Here is an 18,748-nt window from a genome sequence, read left to right on the forward strand (position 1 = left end):
CGGGTCCGTCCGGAATTTGAACCCGGGACCACTCACACCCGAAGCGAGTATCATACCCCTAGGCCAACGGACCATGTATGAATTAAAACATGCTCAACTCATAGGCCTACCCTGTAGTTACTTGCATTTAAATAGTCACTAAATTACTTCTGCAAAAACTTGGGTCCGTCCGGGATTTGAACCCGGGACCACTCACACCCGAAGCGAGTACCATACCCCTAGACCAACGGACCATGTATGACACTGAAACATGCTCAACTCGTAGGCCTAAAATATAACTAGTTGCATTTAAATAGTCACTAAATTACCTCTGCAAAAACTCGGGTCCGTCCGGGATTTGAACCCGGGACCACTCACACCCAAAGCGAGTATCATACCCCTAGACCAACGGACCATGTATGAAATAAAACATGCTCAACTCATAGGCCTACCCTGTAGTTAGTTGCATTTAAATAGTCACTAAATTACCTCTGCAAAAACTCGGGTCCGTCCGGGATTTGAACCCGGGACCACTCACACCCGAAGCGAGTACCATACCCCTAGACCAACGGACCATGTATGACACTGAAACATGCTCAACTCGTAGGCCTACAATATAACTAGTTGCATTTAAATAGTCACTAAATTACCTCTGCAAAAACTCGGGTCCGTCCGGGATTTAAAACGGGACCACTCACACCCAAAGCGAGTATCATACCCCTAGACCAACGGACCATGTATGAAATAAAACATGCTCAACTCATAGGCCTACCCTGTAGTTAGTTGCATTTAAATAGTCACTAAATTACCTCTGCAAAAACTCGGGTCCGTCCGGGATTTGAACCCGGGACCACTCACACCCGAAGCGAGTATCATACCCCTAGACCAACGGACGAAGTATGACACTGAAACATGCTCAGCTCGTAGTCCTTCAATTTAACTCGTTGCATTTGAATAGTCACCAAATTACTTCTGCAAAAACTCGGGTCCGTCCGGGTTTTGAACCCGGAACCACTCGCACCCAAAGCGAGCATCATACCCCTAGACCAACGGACCATGTATGAAATAAAACATGCTCAACTCATAGGCCTACCCTGTAGTTACTTGCATTTAAATAGTCACTAAATTACTTCTGCAAAAACTCGGGTCCGTCCGGGATTTGAACCTGGGACCACTCACACCCGAAGCGAGTACCATACCCCTAGACCAACGGACCATGTATGACACTGAATCATGCTCAACTCGTAGTCCTACTATTTAACTAGTTACTTTTAAATAGTCACCAAATTACTTCTGCAAAAACACGGGTCCGTCCGGGATTTGAAACCGGGACCACTCGCACCCAAAGCGAGTACCATACCCCTAGACCAACGGACCATGTATGACACTGAAACATGCTCAACTCGTAGGCCTACAATATAACTAGTTGCATTTAAATAGTCACTAAATTAACTCTGCAAAAACTCGGGTCCGTCCGGGATTTGAACCCGGGACCACTCACACCCGAAGCGAGTATCATACCCCTAGGCCCACGGACCATGTATGACACTGAAACATGCTCAACTCGTAGGCCTACAATATAGCTAGTTGCATTTGAGTAGTCACTAAATTACCTCTGCAAAAACTCGGGTCCGTCCGGGATTTGAACCCGGGACCACTCACACCCAAAGCGAGTATCATACCCCTAGACCAACGGACCATGTATGAAATAAAACATGCTCAACTCATAGGCCTACCCTGTAGTTAGTTGCATTTAAATAGTCACTAAATTACCTCTGCAAAAACTCGGGTCCGTCCGGGATTTGAACCCGGGACCACTCACACCCGAAGCGAGTACCATACCCCTAGACCAACGGACCATGTATGACACTGAATCATGCTCAACTCGTAGTCCTACTATTTAACTAGTTACTTTTAAATAGTCACCAAATTACTTCTGCAAAAACACGGGTCCGTCCGGGATTTGAAACCGGGACCACTCGCACCCAAAGCGAGTACAATACCCCTAGACCAACGGACCATGTATGACACTGAAACATGCTCAACTCGTAGGCCTACAATATAACTAGTTGCATTTAAATAGTCACTAAATTAACTCTGCAAAAACTCGGGTCCGTCCGGGATTTGAACCCGGGACCACTCACACCCGAAGCGAGTATCATACCCCTAGGCCCACGGACCATGTATGACACTGAAACATGCTCAACTCGTAGGCCTACAATATAGCTAGTTGCATTTGAATAGTCACTAAATTACCTCTGCAAAAACTCGGGTCCGTCCGGGATTTGAACCCGGGACCACTCACACCCAAAGCGAGTATCATACCCCTAGACCAACGGACCATGTATGAAATAAAACATGCTCAACTCATAGGCCTACCCTGTAGTTAGTTGCATTTAAATAGTCACTAAATTACCTCTGCAAAAACTCGGGTCCGTCCGGGATTTGAACCCGGGACCACTCACACCCGAAGCGAGTATCATACCCCTAGAACAACGGACGAAGTATGACACTGAAACATGCTCAGCTCGTAGTCCTACAATTTAACTAGTTACTTTTAAATAGTCACCAAATTACTTCTGCAAAAACACGGGTCCTTCCGGGATTTGAACCCGGGACCACTCGCACCCAAAGCGAGTATCATACCCCTAGACCAACGGACCATGTATGAAATAAAACATGCTCAACTCATAGGCCTACCCTGTAGTTAGTTGCATTTAAATAGTCACTAAATTACCTCTGCAAAAACTCGGGTCCGTCCGGGATTTGAACCCGGGACCACTCACACCCGAAGCGAGTATCATACCCCTAGACCAACGGACGAAGTATGACACTGAAACATGCTCAGCTCGTAGTCCTTCAATTTAACTCGTTGCATTTGAATAGTCACCAAATTACTTCTGCAAATCTCGGGTCCGTCCGGGATTTGAACCCGGAACCACTCGCACCCAAAGCGAGTATCATACCCCTAGACCAACGGACCATGTATGAATTAAAACATGCTCAACTCATAGGCCTACCCTGTAGTTACTTGCATTTAAATAGTCACTAAATTACTTATGCAAAAACTCGGGTCCGTCCGGGATTTGAACCCGGGACCACTCACACCCGAAGCGAGTACCATACCCCTAGACCAACGGACCATGTATGACACTGAAACATGCTCAACTCGTAGGCCTACAATATAACTAGTTGCATTTAAATAGTCACTAAATTACCTCTGCAAAAACTCGGGTCCGTCCGGGATTTGAACCCGGGACCACTCACACCCAAAGCGAGTATCATACCCCTAGACCAACGGACCATGTATGAAATAAAACATGCTCAACTCATAGGCCTACCCTGTAGTTAGTTGCATTTAAATAGTCACTAAATTACCTCTGCAAAAACTCGGGTCCGTCCGGGATTTGAACCCGGGACCACTCACACCCGAAGCGAGTACCATACCCCTAGACCAACGGACCATGTATGACACTGAAACATGCTCAACTCGTAGGCCTACAATATAACTAGTTGCATTTAAATAGTCACTAAATTACCTCTGCAAAAACTCGGGTCCGTCCGGGATTTGAACCCGGGACCACTCACACCCAAAGCGAGTATCATACCCCTAGACCAACGGACCATGTATAAAATAAAACATGCTCAACTCATAGGCCTACCCTGTAGCTAGTTGCATTTAAATAGTCACTAAATTACCTCTGCAAAAACTCGGGTCCGTCCGGGATTTGAACCCGGGACCACTCACACCCGAAGCGAGTATCATACCCCTAGAACAACGGACGAAGTATGACACTGAAACATGCTCAGCTCGTAGTCCTACAATTTAACTAGTTACTTTTAAATAGTCACCAAATTACTTCTGCAAAAACACGGGTCCGTCCGGGATTTGAACCCGGGACCACTCGCACCCAAAGCGAGTATCATACCCCTAGACCAACGGACCATGTATGAAATAAAACATGCTCAACTCATAGGCCTACCCTGTAGTTAGTTGCATTTAAATAGTCACTAAATTACCTCTGCAAAAACTCGGGTCCGTCCGGGATTTGAATCCGGGACCACTCACACCCGAAGCGAGTATCATACCCCTAGACCAACGGACGAAGTATGACACTGAAACATGCTCAGCTCGTAGTCCTTCATTTTAACTCGTTGCATTTGAATAGTCACCAAATTACCTCTGCAAAAACTCGGGTCCGTCCGGGATTTGAACCCGGGACCACTCACACCCGAAGCGAGTACCATACCCCTAGACCAACGGACCATGTATGACACTGAAACATGCTCAACTCGTAGGCCTACAATATAACTAGTTGCATTTAAATAGTCACTAAATTACCTCTGCAAAAACTCGGGTCCGTCCGGGATTTAAAACGGGACCACTCACACCCAAAGCGAGTATCATACCCCTAGACCAACGGACCATGTATGAAATAAAACATTCTCAACTCATAGGCGTACCCTGTAGTTAGTTGCATTTAAATAGTCACTAAATTACCTCTGCAAAAACTCGGGTCCGTCCGGGATTTGAATCCGGGACCACTCACACCCGAAGCGAGTATCATACCCCTAGACCAACGGACGAAGTATGACACTGAAACATGCTCAGCTCGTAGTCCTTCAATTTAACTCGTTGCATTTGAATAGTCACCAAATTACCTCTGCAAAAACTCGGGTCCGTCCGGGATTTGAACCCGGGACCACTCACACCCGAAGCGAGTACCATACCCCTAGACCAACGGACCATGTATGACACTGAAACATGCTCAACTCGTAGGCCTACAATATAACTAGTTGCATTTAAATAGTCACTAAATTACCTCTGCAAAAACTCGGGTCCGTCCGGGATTTAAAACGGGACCACTCACACCCAAAGCGAGTATCATACCCCTAGACCAACGGACCATGTATAAAATAAAACATGCTCAACTCATAGGCCTACCCTGTAGTTAGTTGCATTTAAATAGTCACTAAATTACCTCTGCAAAAACTCGGGTCCGTCCGGGATTTGAACCCGGGACCACTCACACCCAAAGCGAGTATCATACCCCTAGACCAACGGACCATGTATAAAATAAAACATGCTCAACTCATAGGCCTACCCTGTAGTTAGTTGCATTTAAATAGTTACTAAATTACCTCTGCAAAAACTCGGGTCCGTCCGGGATTTGAACCCGGGACCACTCACACCCGAAGCGAGTATCATACCCCTAGAACAACGGACGAAGTATGACACTGAAACATGCTCAGCTCGTAGTCCTACAATTTAACTAGTTACTTTTAAATAGTCACCAAATTACTTCTGCAAAAACACGGGTCCGTCCGGGATTTGAACCCGGGACCACTCGCACCCAAAGCGAGTATCATACCCCTAGACCAACGGACCATGTATGAAATAAAACATGCTCAACTCATAGGCCTACCCTGTAGTTAGTTGCATTTAAATAGTCACTAAATTACCTCTGCAAAAACTCGGGTCCGTCCGGGATTTGAACCCGGGACCACTCACACCCAAAGCGAGTATCATACCCCTAGACCAACGGACCATGTATGACACTGAAACATGCTCAACTCGTAGTCCTTCAATTTAACTCGTTGCATTTGAATAGTCACCAAATTACCTCTGCAAAAACTCAGGTCCGTCCGGGATTTGAACCCGGGACCACTCACACCCGAAGCGAGTACCATACCCCAAGACCAACGGACCATGTATGACACTGAAACATGCTCAACTCGTAGGCCTACAATATAACTAGTTGCATTTAAATAGTCACTAAATTACCTCTGCAAAAACTCGGGTCCGTCCGGGATTTGAACCCGGGACCACTCACACCCGAAGCGAGTACCATACCCCTAGACCAACGGACCATGTATGACACTGAAACATGCTCAGCTCGTAGGCCTACAATATAACTAGTTGCATTTAAATAGTCACTAAATTACCTTTGCAAAAACTCGGGTCCGTCCGGCATTTGAACCCGGGACCACTCACACCCAAAGCGAGTATCATACCCCTAGACCAACGGACCATGTATGAAATAAAACAAGCTCAACTCATAAGCCTACCCTGTAGTTAGTTGCATTTAAATAGTCACTAAATTACCTCTGCAAAAACTCGGGTCCGTCCGGGATTTGAACCCGGGACCACTCACACCCGAAGCGAGTATCATACCCCTAGACCAACGGACGAAGTATGACACTGAAACATGCTCAGCTCGTAGTCCTTCAATTTAACTCGTTGCATTTGAATAGTCACCAAATTACTTCTGCAAAAACTCGGGTCCGTCCGGGTTTTGAACCGGAACCACTCGCACCCAAAGCGAGCATCATACCCCTAGACCAACGGGCCATGTATGAAATAAAACATGCTCAACTCATAGGCCTACCCTGTAGTTACTTGAATTTAAATAGTCACTAAATTACTTCTGCAAAAACTCAGGTTCGTCCGGGATTTGAACCCGGGACCACTCACACCCGAAGCGAGTACCATACCCCTAGACCAACGGACCATGTATGACACTGAAACATGCTCAACTCGTAGGCCTACAATATAACTAGTTGCATTTAAATAGTCACTAAATTACCTCTGCAAAAACTCGGGTCCGTCCGGGATTTGAACCCGGGACCACTCACACCCAAAGCGAGTATCATACCCCTAGACCAACGGACGAAGTATGACACTGAAACCTTCTCAGCTCGTAGTCCTTCAATTTAACTTTTTGCATTTGAATAGTCACCAAATTACTTCTGCAAAAACTCGGGTCCGTCCGGGTTTTGAACCCGGAACCACTCGCACCCAAAGCGAGCATCATACCCCTAGACCAACGGACCATGTATAAAATAAAACATGCTCAACTCATAGGCCTACCCTGTAGTTAGTTGCATTTAAATAGTCACTAAATTACCTCTGCAAAAACTCGGGTCCGTCCGGGATTTGAACCCGGGACCACTCACACCCAAAGCGAGTATCATACCCCTAGACCAACGGACCATGTATAAAATAAAACATGCTCAACTCATAGGCCTACCCTGTAGTTAGTTGCATTTAAATAGTTACTAAATTACCTCTGCAAAAACTCGGGTCCGTCCGGGATTTGAACCCGGGACCACTCACACCCGAAGCGAGTATCATACCCCTAGAACAACGGACGAAGTATGACACTGAAACATGCTCAGCTCGTAGTCCTACAATTTAACTAGTTACTTTTAAATAGTCACCAAATTACTTCTGCAAAAACACGGGTCCGTCCGGGATTTGAACCCGGGACCACTCGCACCCAAAGCGAGTATCATACCCCTAGACCAACGGACCATGTATGAAATAAAACATGCTCAACTCATAGGCCTACCCTGTAGTTAGTTGCATTTAAATAGTCACTAAATTACCTCTGCAAAAACTCGGGTCCGTCCGGGATTTGAACCCGGGACCACTCACACCCAAAGCGAGTATCATACCCCTAGACCAACGGACCATGTATGACACTGAAACATGCTCAACTCGTAGTCCTTCAATTTAACTCGTTGCATTTGAATAGTCACCAAATTACCTCTGCAAAAACTCAGGTCCGTCCGGGATTTGAACCCGGGACCACTCACACCCGAAGCGAGTACCATACCCCTAGACCAACGGACCATGTATGACACTGAAACATGCTCAACTCGTAGGCCTACAATATAACTAGTTGCATTTAAATAGTCACTAAATTACCTCTGCAAAAACTCGGGTCCGTCCGGGATTTGAACCCGGGACCACTCACACCCGAAGCGAGTACCATACCCCTAGACCAACGGACCATGTATGACACTGAAACATGCTCAGCTCGTAGGCCTACAATATAACTAGTTGCATTTAAATAGTCACTAAATTACCTTTGCAAAAACTCGGGTCCGTCCGGCATTTGAACCCGGGACCACTCACACCCAAAGCGAGTATCATACCCCTAGACCAACGGACCATGTATGAAATAAAACAAGCTCAACTCATAAGCCTACCCTGTAGTTAGTTGCATTTAAATAGTCACTAAATTACCTCTGCAAAAACTCGGGTCCGTCCGGGATTTGAACCCGGGACCACTCACACCCGAAGCGAGTATCATACCCCTAGACCAACGGACGAAGTATGACACTGAAACATGCTCAGCTCGTAGTCCTTCAATTTAACTCGTTGCATTTGAATAGTCACCAAATTACTTCTGCAAAAACTCGGGTCCGTCCGGGTTTTGAACCGGAACCACTCGCACCCAAAGCGAGCATCATACCCCTAGACCAACGGGCCATGTATGAAATAAAACATGCTCAACTCATAGGCCTACCCTGTAGTTACTTGAATTTAAATAGTCACTAAATTACTTCTGCAAAAACTCAGGTTCGTCCGGGATTTGAACCCGGGACCACTCCCACCCGAAGCGAGTACCATACCCCTAGACCAACGGACCATGTATGACACTGAAACATGCTCAACTCGTAGGCCTACAATATAACTAGTTGCATTTAAATAGTCACTAAATTACCTCTGCAAAAACTCGGGTCCGTCCGGGATTTGAACCCGGGACCACTCACACCCAAAGCGAGTATCATACCCCTAGACCAACGGACCATGTATGACACTGAAACATGCTCAACTCGTAGTCCTTCAATTTAACTCGTTGCATTTGAATAGTCACCAAATTACCTCTGCAAAAACTCAGGTCCGTCCGGGATTTGAACCCGGGACCACTCACACCCGAAGCGAGTACCATACCCCTAGACCAACGGACCATGTATGACACTGAAACATGCTCAACTCGTAGGCCTACAATATAACTAGTTGCATTTAAATAGTCACTAAATTACCTCTGCAAAAACTCGGGTCCGTCCGGGATTTGAACCCGGGACCACTCACACCCGAAGCGAGTACCATACCCCTAGACCAACGGACCATGTATGAAACTGAAACATGCTCAGCTCGTAGGCCTACAATATAACTAGTTGCATTTAAATAGTCACTAAATTACCTCTGCAAAAACTCGGGTCCGTCCGGCATTTGAACCCGGGACCACTCACACCAAAAGCGAGTATCATACCCCTAGACCAACGGACCATGTATGAAATAAAACAAGCTCAACTCATAAGCCTACCCTGTAGTTAGTTGCATTTAAATAGTCACTAAATTACCTCTGCAAAAACTCGGGTCCGTCCGGGATTTGAACCCGGGACCACTCACACCCGAAGCGAGTATCATACCCCTAGACCAACGGACGAAGTATGACACTGAAACATGCTCAGCTCGTAGTCCTTCAATTTAACTCGTTGCATTTGAATAGTCACCAAATTACTTCTGCAAAAACTCGGGTCCGTCCGGGTTTTGAACCCGGAACCACTCATACCCAAAGCGAGCATCATACCCCTAGACCAACGGGCCATGTATGAAATAAAACATGCTCAACTCATAGGCCTACCCTGTAGTTACTTGAATTTAAATAGTCACTAAATTACTTCTGCAAAAACTCAGGTCCGTCCGGGATTTGAACCCGGGACCACTCACACCCGAAGCGAGTACCATACCCCTAGACCAACGGACCATGTATGACACTGAAACATGCTCAACTCGTAGGCCTACAATATAACTAGTTGCATTTAAATAGTCACTAAATTACCTCTGCAAAAACTCGGGTCCGTCCGGGATTTGAACCCGGGACCACTCACACCCAAAGCGAGTATCATACCCCTAGACCAACGGGCCATGTATGAAATAAAACATGCTCAACTCATAGGCCTACCCTGTAGTTACTTGAATTTAAATAGTCACTAAATTACTTCTGCAAAAACTCAGGTTCGTCCGGGATTTGAACCCGGGACCACTCACACCCGAAGCGAGTACCATACCCCTAGACCAACGGACCATGTATGACACTGAAACATGCTCAACTCGTAGGCCTACAATATAACTAGTTGCATTTAAATAGTCACTAAATTACCTCTGCAAAAACTCGGGTCCGTCCGGGATTTGAACCCGGGACCACTCACACCCAAAGCGAGTATCATACCCCTAGACCAACGGACCATGTATGACACTGAAACATGCTCAACTCGTAGTCCTTCAATTTAACTCGTTGCATTTGAATAGTCACCAAATTACCTCTGCAAAAACTCAGGTCCGTCCGGGATTTGAACCCGGGACCACTCACACCCGAAGCGAGTACCATACCCCTAGACCAACGGACCATGTATGACACTGAAACATGCTCAACTCGTAGGCCTACAATATAACTAGTTGCATTTAAATAGTCACTAAATTACCTCTGCAAAAACTCGGGTCCGTCCGGGATTTGAACCCGGGACCACTCACACCCGAAGCGAGTACCATACCCCTAGACCAACGGACCATGTATGACACTGAAACATGCTCAGCTCGTAGGCCTACAATATAACTAGTTGCATTTAAATAGTCACTAAATTACCTCTGCAAAAACTCGGGTCCGTCCGGCATTTGAACCCGGGACCACTCACACCCAAAGCGAGTATCATACCCCTAGACCAACGGACCATGTATGAAATAAAACAAGCTTAACTCATAAGCCTACCCTGTAGTTAGTTGCATTTAAATAGTCACTAAATTACCTCTGCAAAAACTCGGGTCCGTCCGGGATTTGAACCCGGGACCACTCACACCCGAAGCGAGTATCATACCCCTAGACCAACGGACGAAGTATGACACTGAAACATGCTCAGCTCGTAGTCCTTCAATTTAACTCGTTGCATTTGAATAGTCACCAAATTACTTCTGCAAAAACTCGGGTCCGTCCGGGTTTTGAACCCGGAACCACTCATACCCAAAGCGAGCATCATACCCCTAGACCAACGGGCCATGTATGAAATAAAACATGCTCAACTCATAGGCCTACCCTGTAGTTACTTGAATTTAAATAGTCACTAAATTACTTCTGCAAAAACTCAGGTCCGTCCGGGATTTGAACCCGGGACCACTCACACCCGAAGCGAGTACCATACCCCTAGACCAACGGACCATGTATGACACTGAAACATGCTCAACTCGTAGGCCTACAATATAACTAGTTGCATTTAAATAGTCACTAAATTACCTCTGCAAAAACTCGGGTCCGTCCGGGATTTGAACCCGGGACCACTCACACCCAAAGCGAGTATCATACCCCTAGACCAACGGACCATGTATGACACTGAAACATGCTCAACTCGTAGTCCTTCAATTTAACTCGTTGCATTTAAATAGTCACTAAATTACCTCTGCAAAAACTCGGGTCCGTCCGGGATTTGAACCCGGGACCACTCACACCCGAAGCGAGTATCATACCCCTAGACCAACGGACGAAGTATGACACTGAAACATGCTCAGCTCGTAGTCCTTCAATTTAACTCGTTGCATTTGAATAGTCACCAAATTACCTCTGCAAAAACTCGGGTCCGTCCGGGATTTGAACCCGGGACCACTCACACCCAAAGCGAGTATCATACCCCTAGACCAACGGACCATGTATAAAATAAAACATGCTCAACTCATAGGCCTACCCTGTAGTTAGTTGCATTTAAATAGTCACTAAATTACCTCTGCAAAAACTCGGGTCCGTCCGGGATTTGAACCCGGGACCACTCACACCCAAAGCGAGTATCATACCCCTAGACCAACGGACCATGTATGACACTGAAACATGCTCAACTCGTAGTCCTTCAATTTAACTCGTTGCATTTGAATAGTCACCAAATTACCTCTGCAAAAACTCAGGTCCGTCCGGGATTTGAACCCGGGACCACTCACACCCGAAGCGAGTACCATACCCCTAGACCAACGGACCATGTATGACACTGAAACATGCTCAACTCGTAGGCCTACCCTGTAGTTAGTTGCATTTAAATAGTCACTAAATTACCTCTGCAAAAACTCGGGTCCGTCCGGGATTTGAACCCGGGACCACTCACACCCGAAGCGAGTACCATACCCCTAGACCAACGGACCATGTATGACACTGAAACATGCTCAGCTCGTAGGCCTACAATATAACTAGTTGCATTTAAATAGTCACTAAATTACCTCTGCAAAAACTCGGGTCCGTCCGGCATTTGAACCCGGGACCACTCACACCCAAAGCGAGTATCATACCCCTAGACCAACGGACCATGTATGAAATAAAACAAGCTCAACTCATAAGCCTACCCTGTAGTTAGTTGCATTTAAATAGTCACTAAATTACCTCTGCAAAAACTCGGGTCCGTCCGGGATTTGAACCCGGGACCACTCACACCCGAAGCGAGTATCATACCCCTAGACCAACGGACGAAGTATGACACTGAAACATGCTCAGCTCGTAGTCCTTCAATTTAACTCGTTGCATTTGAATAGTCACCAAATTACTTCTGCAAAAACTCGGGTCCGTCCGGGTTTTGAACCCGGAACCACTCGCACCCAAAGCGAGCATCATACCCCTAGACCAACGGGCCATGTATGAAATAAAACATGCTCAACTCATAGGCCTACCCTGTAGTTACTTGAATTTAAATAGTCACTAAATTACTTCTGCAAACACTCAGGTCCGTCCGGGATTTGAACCCGGGACCACTCACACCCGAAGCGAGTACCATACCCCTAGACCAACGGACCATGTATGACACTGAAACATGCTCAACTCGTAGGCCTACAATATAACTAGTTGCATTTAAATAGTCACTAAATTACCTCTGCAAAAACTCGGGTCCGTCCGGGATTTGAACCCGGGACCACTCACACCCAAAGCGAGTATCATACCCCTAGACCAACGGACCATGTATGACACTGAAACATGCTCAACTCGTAGTCCTTCAATTTAACTCGTTGCATTTAAATAGTCACTAAATTACCTCTGCAAAAACTCGGGTCCGTCCGGGATTTGAACCCGGGACCACTCACACCCGAAGCGAGTATCATACCCCTAGACCAACGGACGAAGTATGACACTGAAACATGCTCAGCTCGTAGTCCTTCAATTTAACTCGTTGCATTTGAATAGTCACCAAATTACCTCTGCAAAAACTCGGGTCCGTCCGGGATTTGAACCCGGGACCACTCACACCCAAAGCGAGTATCATACCCCTAGACCAACGGACCATGTATAAAATAAAACATGCTCAACTCATAGGCCTACCCTGTAGTTAGTTGCATTTAAATAGTCACTAAATTACCTCTGCAAAAACTCGGGTCCGTCCGGGATTTGAACCCGGGATCACTCACACCCGAAGCGAGTATCATACCCCTAGAACAACGGACGAAGTATGACACTGAAACATGCTCAGCTCGTAGTCCTACAATTTAACTAGTTACTTTTAAATAGTCACTAAATTACCTCTGCAAAAACTCGGGTCCGTCCGGGTTTTGAACCCGGAACCACTCGCACCCAAAGCGAGCATCATACCCCTAGACCAACGGGCCATGTATGAAATAAAACATGCTCAACTCATAGGCCTACCCTGTAGTTACTTGAATTTAAATAGTCACTAAATTACTTCTGCAAAAACTCAGGTCCGTCCGGGATTTGAACCCGGGACCACTCACACCCGAAGCGAGTACCATACCCCTAGACCAACGGACCATGTATGACACTGAAACATGCTCAACTCGTAGGCCTACAATATAACTAGTTGCATTTAAATAGTCACTAAATTACCTCTGCAAAAACTCGGGTCCGTCCGGGATTTGAACCCGGGACCACTCACACCCAAAGCGAGTATCATACCCCTAGACCAACGGACCATGTATGACACTGAAACATGCTCAACTCGTAGTCCTTCAATTTAACTCGTTGCATTTGAATAGTCACCAAATTACCTCTGCAAAAACTCAGGTCCGTCCGGGATTTGAACCCGGGACCACTCACACCCGAAGCGAGTACCATACCCCTAGACCAACGGACCATGTATGACACTGAAACATGCTCAACTCGTAGTCCTTCAATTTAACTCGTTGCATTTGAATAGTCACCAAATTACCTCTGCAAAAACTCAGGTCCGTCCGGGATTTGAACCCGGGACCACTCACACCCGAAGCGAGTACCATACCCCTAGACCAACGGACCATGTATGACACTGAAACATGCTCAACTCGTAGGCCTACAATATAACTAGTTGCATTTAAATAGTCACTAAATTACCTCTGCAAAAACTCGGGTCCGTCCGGGATTTGAACCCGGGACCACTCACACCCGAAGCGAGTACCATACCCCTAGACCAACGGACCATGTATGACACTGAAACATGCTCAGCTCGTAGGCCTACAATATAACTAGTTGCATTTAAATAGTCACTAAATTACCTCTGCAAAAACTCGGGTCCGTCCGGCATTTGAACCCGGGACCACTCACACCCAAAGCGAGTATCATACCCCTAGACCAACGGACCATGTATGAAATAAAACAAGCTCAACTCATAAGCCTACCCTGTAGTTAGTTGCATTTAAATAGTCACTAAATTACCTCTGCAAAAACTCGGGTCCGTCCGGGATTTGAACCCGGGACCACTCACACCCGAAGCGAGTATCATACCCCTAGACCAACGGACGAAGTATGACACTGAAACATGCTCAGCTCGTAGTCCTTCAATTTAACTCGTTGCATTTGAATAGTCACCAAATTACCTCTGCAAAAACTCGGGTCCGTCCGGGATTTGAACCCGGGACCACTCACACCCAAAGCGAGTATCATACCCCTAGATCAACGGACCATGTATAAAATAAAACATGCTCAACTCATAGGCCTACCCTGTAGTTAGTTGCATTTAAATAGTCACTAAATTACCTCTGCAAAAACTCGGGTCCGTCCGGGATTTGAACCCGGGATCACTCACACCCGAAGCGAGTATCATACCCCTAGAACAACGGACGAAGTATGACACTGAAACATGCTCAGCTCGTAGTCCTACAATTTAACTAGTTACTTTTAAATAGTCACTAAATTACCTCTGCAAAAACTCGGGTCCGTCCGGGTTTTGAACCCGGAACCACTCGCACCCAAAGCGAGCATCATACCCCTAGACCAACGGGCCATGTATGAAATAAAACATGCTCAACTCATAGGCCTACCCTGTAGTTACTTGAATTTAAATAGTCACTAAATTACTTCTGCAAAAACTCAGGTCCGTCCGGGATTTGAACCCGGGACCACTCACACCCGAAGCGAGTACCATACCCCTAGACCAACGGACCATGTATGACACTGAAACATGCTCAACTCGTAGGCCTACAATATAACTAGTTGCATTTAAATAGTCACTAAATTACCTCTGCAAAAACTCGGGTCCGTCCGGGATTTGAACCCGGGACCACTCACACCCAAAGCGAGTATCATACCCCTAGACCAACGGACCATGTATGACACTGAAACATGCTCAACTCGTAGTCCTTCAATTTAACTCGTTGCATTTGAATAGTCACCAAATTACCTCTGCAAAAACTCAGGTCCGTCCGGGATTTGAACCCGGGACCACTCACACCCGAAGCGAGTACCATACCCCTAGACCAACGGACCATGTATGACACTGAAACATGCTCAACTCGTAGTCCTTCAATTTAACTCGTTGCATTTGAATAGTCACCAAATTACCTCTGCAAAAACTCAGGTCCGTCCGGGATTTGAACCCGGGACCACTCACACCCGAAGCGAGTACCATACCCCTAGACCAACGGACCATGTATAACACTGAAACATGCTCAACTCGTAGGCCTACAATATAACTAGTTGCATTTAAATAGTCACTAAATTACCTCTGCAAAAACTCGGGTCCGTCCGGGATTTGAACCCGGGACCACTCACACCCGAAGCGAGTACCATACCCCTAGACCAACGGACCATGTATGACACTGAAACATGCTCAGCTCGTAGGCCTACAATATAACTAGTTGCATTTAAATAGTCACTAAATTACCTCTGCAAAAACTCGGGTCCGTCCGGCATTTGAACCCGGGACCACTCACACCCAAAGCGAGTATCATACCCCTAGACCAACGGACCATGTATGAAATAAAACAAGCTCAACTCATAAGCCTACCCTGTAGTTAGTTGCATTTAAATAGTCACTAAATTACCTCTGCAAAAACTCGGGTCCGTCCGGGATTTGAACCCGGGACCACTCACACCCGAAGCGAGTATCATACCCCTAGACCAACGGACGAAGTATGACACTGAAACATGCTCAGCTCGTAGTCCTTCAATTTAACTCGTTGCATTTGAATAGTCACCAAATTACTTCTGCAAAAACTCGGGTCCGTCCGGGTTTTGAACCCGGAACCACTCGCACCCAAAGCGAGCATCATACCCCTAGACCAACGGGCCATGTATGAAATAAAACATGCTCAACTCATAGGCCTACCCTGTAGTTACTTGAATTTAAATAGTCACTAAATTACTTCTGCAAAAACTCAGGTCCGTCCGGGATTTGAACCCGGGACCACTCACACCCGAAGCGAGTACCATACCCCTAGACCAACGGACCATGTATGACACTGAAACATGCTCAACTCGTAGGCCTACAATATAACTAGTTGCATTTAAATAGTCACTAAATTACCTCTGCAAAAACTCGGGTCCGTCCGGGATTTGAACCCGGGACCACTCACACCCAAAGCGAGTATCATACCCCTAGACCAACGGACCATGTATGACACTGAAACATGCTCAACTCGTAGTCCTTCAATTTAACTCGTTGCATTTAAATAGTCACTAAATTACCTCTGCAAAAACTCGGGTCCGTCCGGGATTTGAACCCGGGACCACTCACACCCGAAGCGAGTATCATACCCCTAGACCAACGGACGAAGTATGACACTGAAACATGCTCAGCTCGTAGTCCTTCAATTTAACTCGTTGCATTTGAATAGTCACCAAATTACCTCTGCAAAAACTCGGGTCCGTCCGGGATTTGAACCCGGGACCACTCACACCCAAAGCGAGTATCATACCCCTAGACCAACGGACCATGTATAAAATAAAACATGCTCAACTCATAGGCCTACCCTGTAGTTAGTTGCATTTAAATAGTCACTAAATTACCTCTGCAAAAACTCGGGTCCGTCCGGGATTTGAACCCGGGATCACTCACACCCGAAGCGAGTATCATACCCCTAGAACAACGGACGAAGTATGACACTGAAACATGCTCAGCTCGTAGTCCTACAATTTAACTAGTTACTTTTAAATAGTCACCAAATTACTTCTGCAAAAACACGGGTCCGTCCGGGATTTGAACCCGGGACCACTCGCACCCAAAGCGAGTATCATACCCCTAGACCAACGGACCATGTAAGAAATAAAACATGCTCAACTCATAGGCCTACCCTGTAGTTAGTTGCATTTAAATAGTCACTAAATTACCTCTGCAAAAACTCGGGTCCGTCCGGGATTTGAACCCGGGACCACTCACACCCGAAGCGAGTATCATACCCCTAGACCAACGGACGAAGTATGACACTGAAACATGCTCAGCTCGTAGTCCTTCAATTTAACTCGTTGCATTTGAATAGTCACCAAATTACCTCTGCAAAAACTCGGGTCCGTCCGGGATTTGAACCCGGGACCACTCACACCCGAAGCGAGTACCATACCCCTAGACCAACGGACCATGTATGACACTGAAACATGCTCAGCTCGTAGTCCTTCAATTTAACTCGTTGCATTTGAATAGTCACCAAATTACCTCTGCAAAAACTCGGGTCCGTCCGGGATTTGAACCCGGGACCACTCACACCCAAAGCGAGTATCATACCCCTAGATCAACGGACCATGTATAAAATAAAACATGCTCAACTCATAGGCCTACCCTGTAGTTAGTTGCATTTAAATAGTCACTAAATTACCTCTGCAAAAACTCGGGTCCGTCCGGGATTTGAACCCGGGATCACTCACACCCGAAGCGAGTATCATACCCCTAGAACAACGGACGAAGTATGACACTGAAACATGCTCAGCTCGTAGTCCTACAATTTAACTAGTTACTTTTAAATAGTCACTAAATTACCTCTGCAAAAACTCGGGTCCGTCCGGGTTTTGAACCCGGAACCACTCGCACCCAAAGCGAGCATCATACCCCTAGACCAACGGGCCATGTATGAAATAAAACATGCTCAACTCATAGGCCTACCCTGTAGTTACTTGAATTTAAATAGTCACTAAATTACTTCTGCAAAAACTCAGGTCCGTCCGGGATTTGAACCCGGGACCACTCACACCCGAAGCGAGTACCATACCCCTAGACCAACGGACCATGTATGACACTGAAACATGCTCAACTCGTAGGCCTACAATATAACTAGTTGCATTTAAATAGTCACTAAATTACCTCTGCAAAAACTCGGGTCCGTCCGGGATTTGAACCCGGGACCACTCACACCCAAAGCGAGTATCATACCCCTAGACCAACGGACCATGTATGACACTGAAACATGCTCAACTCGTAGTCCTTCAATTTAACTCGTTGCATTTGAATAGTCACCAAATTACCTCTGCAAAAACTCAGGTCCGTCCGGGATTTGAACCCGGGACCACTCACACCCGAAGCGAGTACCATACCCCTAGACCAACGGACCATGTATGACACTGAAACATGCTCAACTCGTAGTCCTTCAATTTAACTCGTTGCATTTGAATAGTCACCAAATTACCTCTGCAAAAACTCAGGTCCGTCCGGGATTTGAACCCGGGACCACTCACACCCGAAGCGAGTACCATACCCCTAGACCAACGGACCATGTATAACACTGAAACATGCTCAACTCGTAGGCCTACAATATAAC

The 18,748-nt window shown here is 46.4% G+C and overlaps 78 non-coding genes across 78 annotated transcripts; all 78 read right to left on the reverse strand.

Annotated features, from left to right (window-relative positions):
• Window positions 1–161: 161 nt before the first annotated feature.
• Window positions 162–233, reverse strand: TRNAP-CGG (transfer RNA proline (anticodon CGG)). The gene has a single exon. It is a non-coding gene; the product is annotated as a tRNA-Pro (tRNA).
• Window positions 234–322: 89 nt separating this feature from the next.
• Window positions 323–394, reverse strand: TRNAP-UGG (transfer RNA proline (anticodon UGG)). The gene has a single exon. It is a non-coding gene; the product is annotated as a tRNA-Pro (tRNA).
• An 88-nt stretch (window positions 395–482) lies between these two features.
• TRNAP-CGG (transfer RNA proline (anticodon CGG)) lies at window positions 483–554 on the reverse strand. The gene has a single exon. It is a non-coding gene; the product is annotated as a tRNA-Pro (tRNA).
• Window positions 555–800: 246 nt separating this feature from the next.
• Window positions 801–874, reverse strand: TRNAP-CGG (transfer RNA proline (anticodon CGG)). Its single transcript has one exon. It is a non-coding gene; the product is annotated as a tRNA-Pro (tRNA).
• An 89-nt stretch (window positions 875–963) lies between these two features.
• TRNAP-UGG (transfer RNA proline (anticodon UGG)) lies at window positions 964–1,035 on the reverse strand. The gene has a single exon. It is a non-coding gene; the product is annotated as a tRNA-Pro (tRNA).
• A 571-nt stretch (window positions 1,036–1,606) lies between these two features.
• On the reverse strand, window positions 1,607–1,678 carry TRNAP-UGG (transfer RNA proline (anticodon UGG)). The gene has a single exon. It is a non-coding gene; the product is annotated as a tRNA-Pro (tRNA).
• Window positions 1,679–1,766: 88 nt separating this feature from the next.
• Window positions 1,767–1,838, reverse strand: TRNAP-CGG (transfer RNA proline (anticodon CGG)). The gene has a single exon. It is a non-coding gene; the product is annotated as a tRNA-Pro (tRNA).
• A 411-nt stretch (window positions 1,839–2,249) lies between these two features.
• On the reverse strand, window positions 2,250–2,321 carry TRNAP-UGG (transfer RNA proline (anticodon UGG)). The gene has a single exon. It is a non-coding gene; the product is annotated as a tRNA-Pro (tRNA).
• Window positions 2,322–2,728: 407 nt separating this feature from the next.
• TRNAP-CGG (transfer RNA proline (anticodon CGG)) lies at window positions 2,729–2,802 on the reverse strand. Its single transcript has one exon. It is a non-coding gene; the product is annotated as a tRNA-Pro (tRNA).
• Window positions 2,803–2,890: 88 nt separating this feature from the next.
• On the reverse strand, window positions 2,891–2,962 carry TRNAP-UGG (transfer RNA proline (anticodon UGG)). The gene has a single exon. It is a non-coding gene; the product is annotated as a tRNA-Pro (tRNA).
• Window positions 2,963–3,050: 88 nt separating this feature from the next.
• TRNAP-CGG (transfer RNA proline (anticodon CGG)) lies at window positions 3,051–3,122 on the reverse strand. The gene has a single exon. It is a non-coding gene; the product is annotated as a tRNA-Pro (tRNA).
• An 89-nt stretch (window positions 3,123–3,211) lies between these two features.
• TRNAP-UGG (transfer RNA proline (anticodon UGG)) lies at window positions 3,212–3,283 on the reverse strand. The gene has a single exon. It is a non-coding gene; the product is annotated as a tRNA-Pro (tRNA).
• An 88-nt stretch (window positions 3,284–3,371) lies between these two features.
• TRNAP-CGG (transfer RNA proline (anticodon CGG)) lies at window positions 3,372–3,443 on the reverse strand. Its single transcript has one exon. It is a non-coding gene; the product is annotated as a tRNA-Pro (tRNA).
• An 89-nt stretch (window positions 3,444–3,532) lies between these two features.
• On the reverse strand, window positions 3,533–3,604 carry TRNAP-UGG (transfer RNA proline (anticodon UGG)). The gene has a single exon. It is a non-coding gene; the product is annotated as a tRNA-Pro (tRNA).
• A 249-nt stretch (window positions 3,605–3,853) lies between these two features.
• Window positions 3,854–3,925, reverse strand: TRNAP-UGG (transfer RNA proline (anticodon UGG)). The gene has a single exon. It is a non-coding gene; the product is annotated as a tRNA-Pro (tRNA).
• Window positions 3,926–4,174: 249 nt separating this feature from the next.
• On the reverse strand, window positions 4,175–4,246 carry TRNAP-CGG (transfer RNA proline (anticodon CGG)). Its single transcript has one exon. It is a non-coding gene; the product is annotated as a tRNA-Pro (tRNA).
• Window positions 4,247–4,655: 409 nt separating this feature from the next.
• On the reverse strand, window positions 4,656–4,727 carry TRNAP-CGG (transfer RNA proline (anticodon CGG)). Its single transcript has one exon. It is a non-coding gene; the product is annotated as a tRNA-Pro (tRNA).
• Window positions 4,728–4,975: 248 nt separating this feature from the next.
• TRNAP-UGG (transfer RNA proline (anticodon UGG)) lies at window positions 4,976–5,047 on the reverse strand. The gene has a single exon. It is a non-coding gene; the product is annotated as a tRNA-Pro (tRNA).
• Window positions 5,048–5,296: 249 nt separating this feature from the next.
• Window positions 5,297–5,368, reverse strand: TRNAP-UGG (transfer RNA proline (anticodon UGG)). The gene has a single exon. It is a non-coding gene; the product is annotated as a tRNA-Pro (tRNA).
• Window positions 5,369–5,456: 88 nt separating this feature from the next.
• On the reverse strand, window positions 5,457–5,528 carry TRNAP-UGG (transfer RNA proline (anticodon UGG)). Its single transcript has one exon. It is a non-coding gene; the product is annotated as a tRNA-Pro (tRNA).
• Window positions 5,529–5,778: 250 nt separating this feature from the next.
• Window positions 5,779–5,850, reverse strand: TRNAP-CGG (transfer RNA proline (anticodon CGG)). Its single transcript has one exon. It is a non-coding gene; the product is annotated as a tRNA-Pro (tRNA).
• Window positions 5,851–6,097: 247 nt separating this feature from the next.
• TRNAP-CGG (transfer RNA proline (anticodon CGG)) lies at window positions 6,098–6,171 on the reverse strand. Its single transcript has one exon. It is a non-coding gene; the product is annotated as a tRNA-Pro (tRNA).
• Window positions 6,172–6,419: 248 nt separating this feature from the next.
• On the reverse strand, window positions 6,420–6,491 carry TRNAP-CGG (transfer RNA proline (anticodon CGG)). The gene has a single exon. It is a non-coding gene; the product is annotated as a tRNA-Pro (tRNA).
• Window positions 6,492–6,741: 250 nt separating this feature from the next.
• TRNAP-UGG (transfer RNA proline (anticodon UGG)) lies at window positions 6,742–6,813 on the reverse strand. Its single transcript has one exon. It is a non-coding gene; the product is annotated as a tRNA-Pro (tRNA).
• Window positions 6,814–6,901: 88 nt separating this feature from the next.
• TRNAP-UGG (transfer RNA proline (anticodon UGG)) lies at window positions 6,902–6,973 on the reverse strand. The gene has a single exon. It is a non-coding gene; the product is annotated as a tRNA-Pro (tRNA).
• Window positions 6,974–7,222: 249 nt separating this feature from the next.
• TRNAP-UGG (transfer RNA proline (anticodon UGG)) lies at window positions 7,223–7,294 on the reverse strand. Its single transcript has one exon. It is a non-coding gene; the product is annotated as a tRNA-Pro (tRNA).
• An 88-nt stretch (window positions 7,295–7,382) lies between these two features.
• Window positions 7,383–7,454, reverse strand: TRNAP-UGG (transfer RNA proline (anticodon UGG)). The gene has a single exon. It is a non-coding gene; the product is annotated as a tRNA-Pro (tRNA).
• An 89-nt stretch (window positions 7,455–7,543) lies between these two features.
• On the reverse strand, window positions 7,544–7,615 carry TRNAP-CGG (transfer RNA proline (anticodon CGG)). Its single transcript has one exon. It is a non-coding gene; the product is annotated as a tRNA-Pro (tRNA).
• An 89-nt stretch (window positions 7,616–7,704) lies between these two features.
• TRNAP-CGG (transfer RNA proline (anticodon CGG)) lies at window positions 7,705–7,776 on the reverse strand. Its single transcript has one exon. It is a non-coding gene; the product is annotated as a tRNA-Pro (tRNA).
• A 247-nt stretch (window positions 7,777–8,023) lies between these two features.
• On the reverse strand, window positions 8,024–8,097 carry TRNAP-CGG (transfer RNA proline (anticodon CGG)). The gene has a single exon. It is a non-coding gene; the product is annotated as a tRNA-Pro (tRNA).
• A 409-nt stretch (window positions 8,098–8,506) lies between these two features.
• On the reverse strand, window positions 8,507–8,578 carry TRNAP-UGG (transfer RNA proline (anticodon UGG)). Its single transcript has one exon. It is a non-coding gene; the product is annotated as a tRNA-Pro (tRNA).
• Window positions 8,579–8,667: 89 nt separating this feature from the next.
• TRNAP-CGG (transfer RNA proline (anticodon CGG)) lies at window positions 8,668–8,739 on the reverse strand. The gene has a single exon. It is a non-coding gene; the product is annotated as a tRNA-Pro (tRNA).
• Window positions 8,740–8,828: 89 nt separating this feature from the next.
• Window positions 8,829–8,900, reverse strand: TRNAP-CGG (transfer RNA proline (anticodon CGG)). The gene has a single exon. It is a non-coding gene; the product is annotated as a tRNA-Pro (tRNA).
• Window positions 8,901–8,989: 89 nt separating this feature from the next.
• On the reverse strand, window positions 8,990–9,061 carry TRNAQ-UUG (transfer RNA glutamine (anticodon UUG)). Its single transcript has one exon. It is a non-coding gene; the product is annotated as a tRNA-Gln (tRNA).
• Window positions 9,062–9,147: 86 nt separating this feature from the next.
• TRNAP-CGG (transfer RNA proline (anticodon CGG)) lies at window positions 9,148–9,221 on the reverse strand. Its single transcript has one exon. It is a non-coding gene; the product is annotated as a tRNA-Pro (tRNA).
• Window positions 9,222–9,470: 249 nt separating this feature from the next.
• On the reverse strand, window positions 9,471–9,542 carry TRNAP-CGG (transfer RNA proline (anticodon CGG)). The gene has a single exon. It is a non-coding gene; the product is annotated as a tRNA-Pro (tRNA).
• A 249-nt stretch (window positions 9,543–9,791) lies between these two features.
• TRNAP-CGG (transfer RNA proline (anticodon CGG)) lies at window positions 9,792–9,863 on the reverse strand. Its single transcript has one exon. It is a non-coding gene; the product is annotated as a tRNA-Pro (tRNA).
• An 89-nt stretch (window positions 9,864–9,952) lies between these two features.
• On the reverse strand, window positions 9,953–10,024 carry TRNAP-UGG (transfer RNA proline (anticodon UGG)). Its single transcript has one exon. It is a non-coding gene; the product is annotated as a tRNA-Pro (tRNA).
• Window positions 10,025–10,113: 89 nt separating this feature from the next.
• On the reverse strand, window positions 10,114–10,185 carry TRNAP-CGG (transfer RNA proline (anticodon CGG)). Its single transcript has one exon. It is a non-coding gene; the product is annotated as a tRNA-Pro (tRNA).
• An 89-nt stretch (window positions 10,186–10,274) lies between these two features.
• On the reverse strand, window positions 10,275–10,346 carry TRNAP-CGG (transfer RNA proline (anticodon CGG)). The gene has a single exon. It is a non-coding gene; the product is annotated as a tRNA-Pro (tRNA).
• A 247-nt stretch (window positions 10,347–10,593) lies between these two features.
• On the reverse strand, window positions 10,594–10,667 carry TRNAP-CGG (transfer RNA proline (anticodon CGG)). Its single transcript has one exon. It is a non-coding gene; the product is annotated as a tRNA-Pro (tRNA).
• Window positions 10,668–10,916: 249 nt separating this feature from the next.
• Window positions 10,917–10,988, reverse strand: TRNAP-CGG (transfer RNA proline (anticodon CGG)). The gene has a single exon. It is a non-coding gene; the product is annotated as a tRNA-Pro (tRNA).
• An 89-nt stretch (window positions 10,989–11,077) lies between these two features.
• Window positions 11,078–11,149, reverse strand: TRNAP-UGG (transfer RNA proline (anticodon UGG)). Its single transcript has one exon. It is a non-coding gene; the product is annotated as a tRNA-Pro (tRNA).
• An 87-nt stretch (window positions 11,150–11,236) lies between these two features.
• TRNAP-CGG (transfer RNA proline (anticodon CGG)) lies at window positions 11,237–11,310 on the reverse strand. Its single transcript has one exon. It is a non-coding gene; the product is annotated as a tRNA-Pro (tRNA).
• An 89-nt stretch (window positions 11,311–11,399) lies between these two features.
• On the reverse strand, window positions 11,400–11,471 carry TRNAP-UGG (transfer RNA proline (anticodon UGG)). Its single transcript has one exon. It is a non-coding gene; the product is annotated as a tRNA-Pro (tRNA).
• An 88-nt stretch (window positions 11,472–11,559) lies between these two features.
• Window positions 11,560–11,631, reverse strand: TRNAP-UGG (transfer RNA proline (anticodon UGG)). Its single transcript has one exon. It is a non-coding gene; the product is annotated as a tRNA-Pro (tRNA).
• Window positions 11,632–11,720: 89 nt separating this feature from the next.
• On the reverse strand, window positions 11,721–11,792 carry TRNAP-CGG (transfer RNA proline (anticodon CGG)). The gene has a single exon. It is a non-coding gene; the product is annotated as a tRNA-Pro (tRNA).
• An 89-nt stretch (window positions 11,793–11,881) lies between these two features.
• On the reverse strand, window positions 11,882–11,953 carry TRNAP-CGG (transfer RNA proline (anticodon CGG)). Its single transcript has one exon. It is a non-coding gene; the product is annotated as a tRNA-Pro (tRNA).
• Window positions 11,954–12,200: 247 nt separating this feature from the next.
• Window positions 12,201–12,274, reverse strand: TRNAP-CGG (transfer RNA proline (anticodon CGG)). The gene has a single exon. It is a non-coding gene; the product is annotated as a tRNA-Pro (tRNA).
• Window positions 12,275–12,523: 249 nt separating this feature from the next.
• Window positions 12,524–12,595, reverse strand: TRNAP-CGG (transfer RNA proline (anticodon CGG)). The gene has a single exon. It is a non-coding gene; the product is annotated as a tRNA-Pro (tRNA).
• Window positions 12,596–12,684: 89 nt separating this feature from the next.
• TRNAP-UGG (transfer RNA proline (anticodon UGG)) lies at window positions 12,685–12,756 on the reverse strand. The gene has a single exon. It is a non-coding gene; the product is annotated as a tRNA-Pro (tRNA).
• Window positions 12,757–12,843: 87 nt separating this feature from the next.
• On the reverse strand, window positions 12,844–12,917 carry TRNAP-CGG (transfer RNA proline (anticodon CGG)). The gene has a single exon. It is a non-coding gene; the product is annotated as a tRNA-Pro (tRNA).
• Window positions 12,918–13,006: 89 nt separating this feature from the next.
• Window positions 13,007–13,078, reverse strand: TRNAP-UGG (transfer RNA proline (anticodon UGG)). Its single transcript has one exon. It is a non-coding gene; the product is annotated as a tRNA-Pro (tRNA).
• A 409-nt stretch (window positions 13,079–13,487) lies between these two features.
• TRNAP-CGG (transfer RNA proline (anticodon CGG)) lies at window positions 13,488–13,559 on the reverse strand. Its single transcript has one exon. It is a non-coding gene; the product is annotated as a tRNA-Pro (tRNA).
• An 89-nt stretch (window positions 13,560–13,648) lies between these two features.
• On the reverse strand, window positions 13,649–13,720 carry TRNAP-UGG (transfer RNA proline (anticodon UGG)). The gene has a single exon. It is a non-coding gene; the product is annotated as a tRNA-Pro (tRNA).
• An 89-nt stretch (window positions 13,721–13,809) lies between these two features.
• TRNAP-CGG (transfer RNA proline (anticodon CGG)) lies at window positions 13,810–13,881 on the reverse strand. Its single transcript has one exon. It is a non-coding gene; the product is annotated as a tRNA-Pro (tRNA).
• Window positions 13,882–13,970: 89 nt separating this feature from the next.
• On the reverse strand, window positions 13,971–14,042 carry TRNAP-CGG (transfer RNA proline (anticodon CGG)). Its single transcript has one exon. It is a non-coding gene; the product is annotated as a tRNA-Pro (tRNA).
• Window positions 14,043–14,131: 89 nt separating this feature from the next.
• On the reverse strand, window positions 14,132–14,203 carry TRNAP-CGG (transfer RNA proline (anticodon CGG)). The gene has a single exon. It is a non-coding gene; the product is annotated as a tRNA-Pro (tRNA).
• A 247-nt stretch (window positions 14,204–14,450) lies between these two features.
• On the reverse strand, window positions 14,451–14,524 carry TRNAP-CGG (transfer RNA proline (anticodon CGG)). Its single transcript has one exon. It is a non-coding gene; the product is annotated as a tRNA-Pro (tRNA).
• An 89-nt stretch (window positions 14,525–14,613) lies between these two features.
• Window positions 14,614–14,685, reverse strand: TRNAP-UGG (transfer RNA proline (anticodon UGG)). Its single transcript has one exon. It is a non-coding gene; the product is annotated as a tRNA-Pro (tRNA).
• A 409-nt stretch (window positions 14,686–15,094) lies between these two features.
• TRNAP-CGG (transfer RNA proline (anticodon CGG)) lies at window positions 15,095–15,166 on the reverse strand. Its single transcript has one exon. It is a non-coding gene; the product is annotated as a tRNA-Pro (tRNA).
• Window positions 15,167–15,255: 89 nt separating this feature from the next.
• Window positions 15,256–15,327, reverse strand: TRNAP-UGG (transfer RNA proline (anticodon UGG)). Its single transcript has one exon. It is a non-coding gene; the product is annotated as a tRNA-Pro (tRNA).
• An 89-nt stretch (window positions 15,328–15,416) lies between these two features.
• TRNAP-CGG (transfer RNA proline (anticodon CGG)) lies at window positions 15,417–15,488 on the reverse strand. The gene has a single exon. It is a non-coding gene; the product is annotated as a tRNA-Pro (tRNA).
• An 89-nt stretch (window positions 15,489–15,577) lies between these two features.
• TRNAP-CGG (transfer RNA proline (anticodon CGG)) lies at window positions 15,578–15,649 on the reverse strand. Its single transcript has one exon. It is a non-coding gene; the product is annotated as a tRNA-Pro (tRNA).
• Window positions 15,650–15,738: 89 nt separating this feature from the next.
• TRNAP-CGG (transfer RNA proline (anticodon CGG)) lies at window positions 15,739–15,810 on the reverse strand. Its single transcript has one exon. It is a non-coding gene; the product is annotated as a tRNA-Pro (tRNA).
• Window positions 15,811–16,057: 247 nt separating this feature from the next.
• Window positions 16,058–16,131, reverse strand: TRNAP-CGG (transfer RNA proline (anticodon CGG)). Its single transcript has one exon. It is a non-coding gene; the product is annotated as a tRNA-Pro (tRNA).
• A 249-nt stretch (window positions 16,132–16,380) lies between these two features.
• TRNAP-CGG (transfer RNA proline (anticodon CGG)) lies at window positions 16,381–16,452 on the reverse strand. The gene has a single exon. It is a non-coding gene; the product is annotated as a tRNA-Pro (tRNA).
• An 89-nt stretch (window positions 16,453–16,541) lies between these two features.
• Window positions 16,542–16,613, reverse strand: TRNAP-UGG (transfer RNA proline (anticodon UGG)). Its single transcript has one exon. It is a non-coding gene; the product is annotated as a tRNA-Pro (tRNA).
• Window positions 16,614–16,700: 87 nt separating this feature from the next.
• TRNAP-CGG (transfer RNA proline (anticodon CGG)) lies at window positions 16,701–16,774 on the reverse strand. Its single transcript has one exon. It is a non-coding gene; the product is annotated as a tRNA-Pro (tRNA).
• An 89-nt stretch (window positions 16,775–16,863) lies between these two features.
• TRNAP-UGG (transfer RNA proline (anticodon UGG)) lies at window positions 16,864–16,935 on the reverse strand. Its single transcript has one exon. It is a non-coding gene; the product is annotated as a tRNA-Pro (tRNA).
• A 249-nt stretch (window positions 16,936–17,184) lies between these two features.
• TRNAP-UGG (transfer RNA proline (anticodon UGG)) lies at window positions 17,185–17,256 on the reverse strand. Its single transcript has one exon. It is a non-coding gene; the product is annotated as a tRNA-Pro (tRNA).
• Window positions 17,257–17,342: 86 nt separating this feature from the next.
• On the reverse strand, window positions 17,343–17,416 carry TRNAP-CGG (transfer RNA proline (anticodon CGG)). Its single transcript has one exon. It is a non-coding gene; the product is annotated as a tRNA-Pro (tRNA).
• Window positions 17,417–17,505: 89 nt separating this feature from the next.
• On the reverse strand, window positions 17,506–17,577 carry TRNAP-CGG (transfer RNA proline (anticodon CGG)). The gene has a single exon. It is a non-coding gene; the product is annotated as a tRNA-Pro (tRNA).
• Window positions 17,578–17,666: 89 nt separating this feature from the next.
• On the reverse strand, window positions 17,667–17,738 carry TRNAP-UGG (transfer RNA proline (anticodon UGG)). Its single transcript has one exon. It is a non-coding gene; the product is annotated as a tRNA-Pro (tRNA).
• Window positions 17,739–18,147: 409 nt separating this feature from the next.
• TRNAP-CGG (transfer RNA proline (anticodon CGG)) lies at window positions 18,148–18,219 on the reverse strand. Its single transcript has one exon. It is a non-coding gene; the product is annotated as a tRNA-Pro (tRNA).
• An 89-nt stretch (window positions 18,220–18,308) lies between these two features.
• Window positions 18,309–18,380, reverse strand: TRNAP-UGG (transfer RNA proline (anticodon UGG)). The gene has a single exon. It is a non-coding gene; the product is annotated as a tRNA-Pro (tRNA).
• Window positions 18,381–18,469: 89 nt separating this feature from the next.
• TRNAP-CGG (transfer RNA proline (anticodon CGG)) lies at window positions 18,470–18,541 on the reverse strand. Its single transcript has one exon. It is a non-coding gene; the product is annotated as a tRNA-Pro (tRNA).
• An 89-nt stretch (window positions 18,542–18,630) lies between these two features.
• On the reverse strand, window positions 18,631–18,702 carry TRNAP-CGG (transfer RNA proline (anticodon CGG)). The gene has a single exon. It is a non-coding gene; the product is annotated as a tRNA-Pro (tRNA).
• Window positions 18,703–18,748: the final 46 nt, after the last annotated feature.

Source organism: Phalangium opilio, unplaced genomic scaffold (genome assembly GCF_054372755.1).
Source record: "Phalangium opilio isolate 3A_F unplaced genomic scaffold, DU_Popi_V2 ptg000487l_1, whole genome shotgun sequence".
Lineage (NCBI taxonomy): Eukaryota > Metazoa > Arthropoda > Arachnida > Opiliones > Phalangiidae > Phalangium > Phalangium opilio.